Source organism: Artemia sp. Qi Xiang Cuo, chromosome 7, assembly GCF_049724085.1.
Source record: "Artemia sp. Qi Xiang Cuo chromosome 7, ASM4972408v1, whole genome shotgun sequence".
NCBI lineage: Eukaryota > Metazoa > Arthropoda > Branchiopoda > Anostraca > Artemiidae > Artemia > Artemia sp. Qi Xiang Cuo.
The window spans coordinates 70,475,416-70,481,415 of record NC_142800.1 but is presented as its reverse complement, the minus strand read 5'-3'; the positions used below and the strand labels follow the sequence as shown (position 1 = coordinate 70,481,415).

The window sequence follows — 6,000 nt, the reverse complement described above, 5'->3', positions numbered from 1 at the left end:
AATTAAAAGCTTTTGATACTCCCGTACAATCCAGAACACACTCGAGAAGTGAAGCTAGGTTAATCATAATGACATATTTTAGTTAATACAAAACTTTAGTTTATACAATAATATAATTCGGGCTATATATTTGCAAATTAAAGGGTGGGGGGCATATTTTGAAGACCCCTCTTAAGAACTCCCTGCTACTAACTGAAATGTATGGGCGGAACTTGGGTATTCAATACGTTGCAGATCATGTATCATTGTAGCGTGCCCTTGTTTATAAATACCGGATATTTTACATCTTGAATCTGGAAACGATCCCGCGTCTTACTGGAACAGAAAATACGTGCCAACACTTTTGAAAGTAAGAATAGAAATGTATACAACTCTGTCTCCTATTTGCTCAAAGTGAAAGCACAGACGAAGGATCTTGCAGTTGTTTCATTTTCAGAGGTAAAAGTTCAGCTTTTCTTTTTGGATACTTGAATAATTTTTTCAAGGGGTAAGCAGACCTATAAAAAATTTTGGGGGTGGGGATAAGGCCGGACAAGGCCTCCAACTATTATCATTTTTTAAAATGATACTAAATTGTGCACCTTCTGCCTATTTTTTTCAAGCGAGAAACGGGAACAAGCGCTAAGTTTGTCCCCCTCCCCCATATAGCGTTCATGCTTTTTATTATTCGATCTTATTTTAATGTTAATGCTATTTCACGTTCTCGCTTAAAAAATTGCGTTACATACCTATATGTATGTACTGCACTGCGATTGGTGAATAGTTTTTTATCGACAAGTTTTCCTGCTTAATCTGCGTAGCATCAGTTTTACAGGAACCGGCGTTTGTCCCCATTCTCAAAAAATATCCACCACACGTTTTCTTTCAAATTTGTAGTTTAATAAAGTAATTATTTTTGACATATTCTTGCTTATTTTAGACAAAAAAGAAAGAGTTCTTTTTACATTTACGTACAAGCCGACCTCCAAACTATAAACAAACATAAATTATTATACAAACAGGGTGGGGCTATTGTCTCCTCCTTCTACCTCAAAACATCCTTTTCAAAATAAAAAAGTTTTCACACTTTTGTGAAAATATTTCGAAATGCAACAAACCTAGTTTTTCGTAACTATATTTGCTCAATTTACTAATTTTTCCTTCAAAACATTTGAAATGAAAATATTGTTTTTTTAAAGCAAATACAACTAAATAAACGCTTTTAATTCTCTATGTTTTATGACCCTTTATCACATAGTTCTTAGCGTAAAATATTAATTCTTGAAGCGTTAAAATGAAAAATTCATTACTTTTTTCTCTCCTTATTAATATCGTATCTTGAATTACACTTGATGGTGACTGCTGATTAGATCCAACCCCTCATTTTACATTTAATTTTGTATATCTGGAATAAGACAAAATTTGCTAGAATTCTAATATAATTTTTTTTTATGCGTCATACTTTCTCTTTTCCGTCTCAGTAATACGCGCAGAGTGGTTTAAAGTAATTTATCTGGGTTAAATTTTCACCGAGATTGAATTGTCTAGAAGATATTTCCGTGGGGAGGGGGTTTTTCCTTTAAGGTGAGGGTAGATACCCTTGCATTATTTAAAAAAAAATATCAGAAATTAAATAAAAAAAACAAATTTTGCGAGCTGAAAATTAGAAGCAGCATTAAAACTTAAAACGAACAGAAATTACTACGTATATGAAGGGGGTTACCCCCTCCTCAACACCTTCCTCTTTACGCTAAAGTTTGAATTTTGTCCCAATTCTTTATTAATAATGACTCCTGAAACACAATAGCCGTTGAATTAAAACAATAAGACGCTTTTTTAAAAGTACTAAAAAACATTGGCGCAAAGAGCGAGGTATTGAGGAGGGAGCAACCCCCTTTATATGCGTAATAATTTCTATTAGTTTTAAGTTTTAATGTTGCTCTTTATTTTCAGTTGAAAAAACCTGTTTTTTTCTATTTAATCAGCATAATAAGCCGATGCTATTGATATATCTATTGCTATCAGAGTTTCGTTGTTTCGAGGTTCGGTTACTATTGAGCCGGGTCGCTCCTTACTTACAGTTCGCTATCACTTACTTTTTAATGTACCACCACGCGACATTATGACCTTTGAGACAGGAAAGCTGAATACATAGCTTTAAAAAAATTTAAGCCTATTAACTGTCTTATAAATTTCCATCGATTGTAGTTTGACACACTATGGGCCATCGTTATTGTTTTTCTCCACTAAGTTGCAAGAAAGCCATTTACAAAGGCGTGACCTCTTTTGTTATTTTTAAAGGACACTAGAACTTTTGGTCTCTGTTTGAATTAGCCCAATCGGAGTGTTATAGTACCACTTGTTGGAATCAAATATCCCTGAAGAAAAGAAGGGGGAAAACTACAAATAAACATACGTTTGGGGCATATCTTTAAAAAAATCAAAAATTACCCATTTTGTTTATAAGGGCTTCAAACGACTATACAATTTTGTTGACATGATGAATGCGATGGTATGATTTTCATCGAGATCTCTTTCCTTGTAGGGATTATTTCTCATTTTTCTAAATTTTTGCCAATATTCTCTGGCGTCTAAATACTGATAAGTGATTTTAAATTCAATGTATTTTGTATTTTTGGAAATACCATAAAGAGCCAAATCTTTTGCTGTATATATTGTTACCAAGGTTACTATTTTTAGAGTTCCGAAAACTACTAGAATTATTTGCTCCTTATTACAATTATTACATAATTATTTTATAGTAAGAATAAATCAAAATTTAAATACCTTACCTAGGTTTATCTAATTTATAGAACAGAATGAAAATGTCCTAAATATCGGATGGATCAGTAGAGTATAGCACACTACATTTCGACTTTTTTTTTCATTTTTACAGCTGAAAGATATCATCATCCCCTTCAGCATCCATTTTATGTTTAATACGATATTCAACAATGTTTTCCTAATAAAGGTGGCTAGAGGTTAAGTACCTTGTCCTATTATTTTGTTTTTCTATTTACTTCTAAATAGACAATGGATCTCATTTCTATTTCATTTCACGTTGCTTAAGATTCTTCATATAAATAATCGGTAAACACAACACGAAGAAATTCTTATTGAGATGGCTCTTCAAATATGCCCAGGGATTTAGTTTATTAAAATAATACTAAAAGGCTGCTGCTTGCTCGAGGAATATATCCTAAAATTTACATAGAAACTTCTTATCAATACTAAAGCTATTTAAATGTTATTAATAATGCTAATTACGCAAAAGATACTTCAGGGACTCGAGGTTCCTCCATCAAACCGTTCATGGTAGTGATCGAAATACTCTTAAAATGCTAAAAATTAACTTCATTAACTTATTCATTTTGACAATCACTGGGTCTTGCTAATGATGTACTGTTTGAACAAGAGACTAGCTCTTCACTGCTACTACTTCTACTTACAGCCACTGCAGCACTAAACAGCCTTTGCCCAACCCTGGTTCTCACGCTCCTCCTCTCAATCTAATGAAAGCTTCTATTTTTACCTCTTCTCAGGAAGTTTCAGTGTCCCTTTCCTTACAACTTCTTACCACCCAGTTTGGGACGACCAACTTTTCATTCAGCCCAAGATATATGGTTAAAATTTACAGTCTTTGGCAATCGGTCACCCTTCGTAAAGTGGGATCGGGAAACGTAAAAAGCCGGATGAAACCGGATTTTTCGTACAGTTCGTCGTTTGGTATAGGGTCAGTCATATGGGTACCTAAGACTGTCCTTAGACAAATCCTCCTTAAAACATTTAACACATTTCCCTCAGCCTTTTGAAGCACCAACGTTTCAAAATCAAAATTAACCACTGGAATTGCCATAGCTTCTAATAATCTAATCTTCGTTCACACAGTTATCTTCTATTTTCCAAACTGTTTTCAAGAGTGAAAAAACTGTGTGGACTTTACGCGGCTGTGCTTTTTAAATAAAATTAATTAAAAAAAAAATTTCCGAAAAATAAGTTTTTCAAAGAAAAGTAAAGGTCATTTTAAACTTTAGCTCAGCAGAAACAAATATCTGTTGAAATTCAAACTCAACACTACCAGAAATTTACTGTTAAAGCACAAATGAAACCGAAAACGAAAATAGATTAAATAAGCAATCAAAGCAAAAAACACACAACAAGTAATTATATAAATGAATGAATAAATCTTAAAGCGAGTAATGCTTAGATTGAATATGAAAATCAAGCTTAAAACGAAAAAAAAATTTTTGCTATTGAAGTATAAATGAAACTTAAAACAAACAGAAAGTGAATAAACAATCAATGCAAACAAACATACAATAGTATTAATTAATGTTAATGTAAATGAATAAATAAATTTTAAAACGAGTGAAACTTAAATTGAATATGCAAATCAAGCTTGAAACGAACAAAAATCACTACAAAAAAGAGTTTGGGTAGCAGCTCCTTCGCTCACTGTAAAAGTCTAAAACCTACTGCGTCATTGGCGCTTTACTGAAAACCAATTTAATTCGAACAGAATTAATTAAACAATCAATGCAAACAAACATACAATAGATATTAATATAAATGAATAAATAAATCTTAAAACGAGTGAAACTTAAATTGAATATGCAAATCAAGCTTGAAACGAACAAAAATCCCTACAAACAAGAGTTTGGGTATCGCCTCCTTTTCTCACTGTAAAAATCTAAAACCTACTGCGTCATTGGCACTTTACTGAAAACTATATGCGTTTTGAACAGTCTTGGAAATAATAAACAACATCAAATTGAATATTTGATATATAATGATATTAGTTTTTGAAAGATCCATCATTTCAATAATTTATTTCACTCTAATTTTATTTTTACTTTCAATGCTGTAAGTACTGGAAAAGAAAATATTTGTAATATGATTCATTTTCAATGAAGCGCCAATGACGCAGTAGGCTTTTGGTTTTTATTTACAGTTAAGGAAGGGGGCAGTGTCCAAACTCTTGTTTGTAGTGAAACTATATTCGTCATGAAAAAGTTTAGAAAGAACTAATAAATTAGATTGAATGTTTGATGTATAGGCCTATTTATATTAATTATTGAAAGCTCATCAGTCCAAACTTTACTATAATTTTAATTTTTATTTTCAATATTAAGTACAAAAGAAAACATTTGTAACATAGTTCGTTTTCAGCAAAGCGCCAATGACGCAGTAGGTTTTAGGCTTCTGCAGTGAGGCGCTACCCAAACTCTTGTTTGCAGTTATTTTTATTCGATTCAAACTTGATTTGCATATTCAATTTAAGTTTTACTCGTTTTTAGATCTATTTATTCATTTATTCAATATCAAGTACAAAAGAAAATATTTGAATTAAATTTATTTTCAGTAAAGCGCCAATGACGCAGTAGGTTTTAGACTTTTAGATTTATTTATGCATTTACATTAATATCTATTGTATGTTTGTTTGCATTGATTGTTTAATTAATTTCTGTTCGTTTTAAGTTTCATTTATACTCCAATAGCAAAAAAATTTTGTTCATTTTAAGCTTGATTTTCATATTCAATTTAAGCTTTACTCGTTTTAAGATCTATTTATTCATTTATATTACTACTGTTGCATGTTCTTTGTTATGACTGTTTAATTTCTGTTCGTTTTTGGTTTCATTTATTCTTTATTAGTAACTTCTTGTCATTTTGAGTTTGAATTTTAACAGGTATTTGTATCTGCTGAGCTTAAGTTCAAAATGGTCTTTACTTTTCTTTGAAAAACCTATTTTTCAGAAAGTTTTTTTTAAATTATTTTTGTTCGTTTTCGATTGCAAAAAGTTTGTAAGTTTTTAAAAATTTCTTATTTCCAAGTCAAACTTTCAAAAAAATCAAATCTTCATCAAAGTATTAAAACTGGTATCAAAGTAACAATATCAAAGTGAAAAATGGGTTTATGTCAACCTCGGAGGTCTTATTATCAGCTAATACAAGTATTTTTAATGAAATGATTAGCTCAAATTTTTTATCGGATGGATTTGGGGAAAAAGGGCGTGGGTG

General features: G+C 31.3%; 1 protein-coding gene across 1 annotated transcript in view; it reads left to right on the top strand.

The window, feature by feature from the left end:
* Positions 1–324: 324 nt before the first annotated feature.
* Positions 325–6,000, top strand: part of LOC148950649 (uncharacterized) — a 198,124-nt gene continuing 192,448 nt past the window's right edge. The window contains exon 1 of the mRNA XM_089091913.1: positions 325–438. The gene's annotated coding sequence lies outside the window, so the exon portion shown is untranslated. The remainder of the gene's footprint in view (positions 439–6,000) is intronic.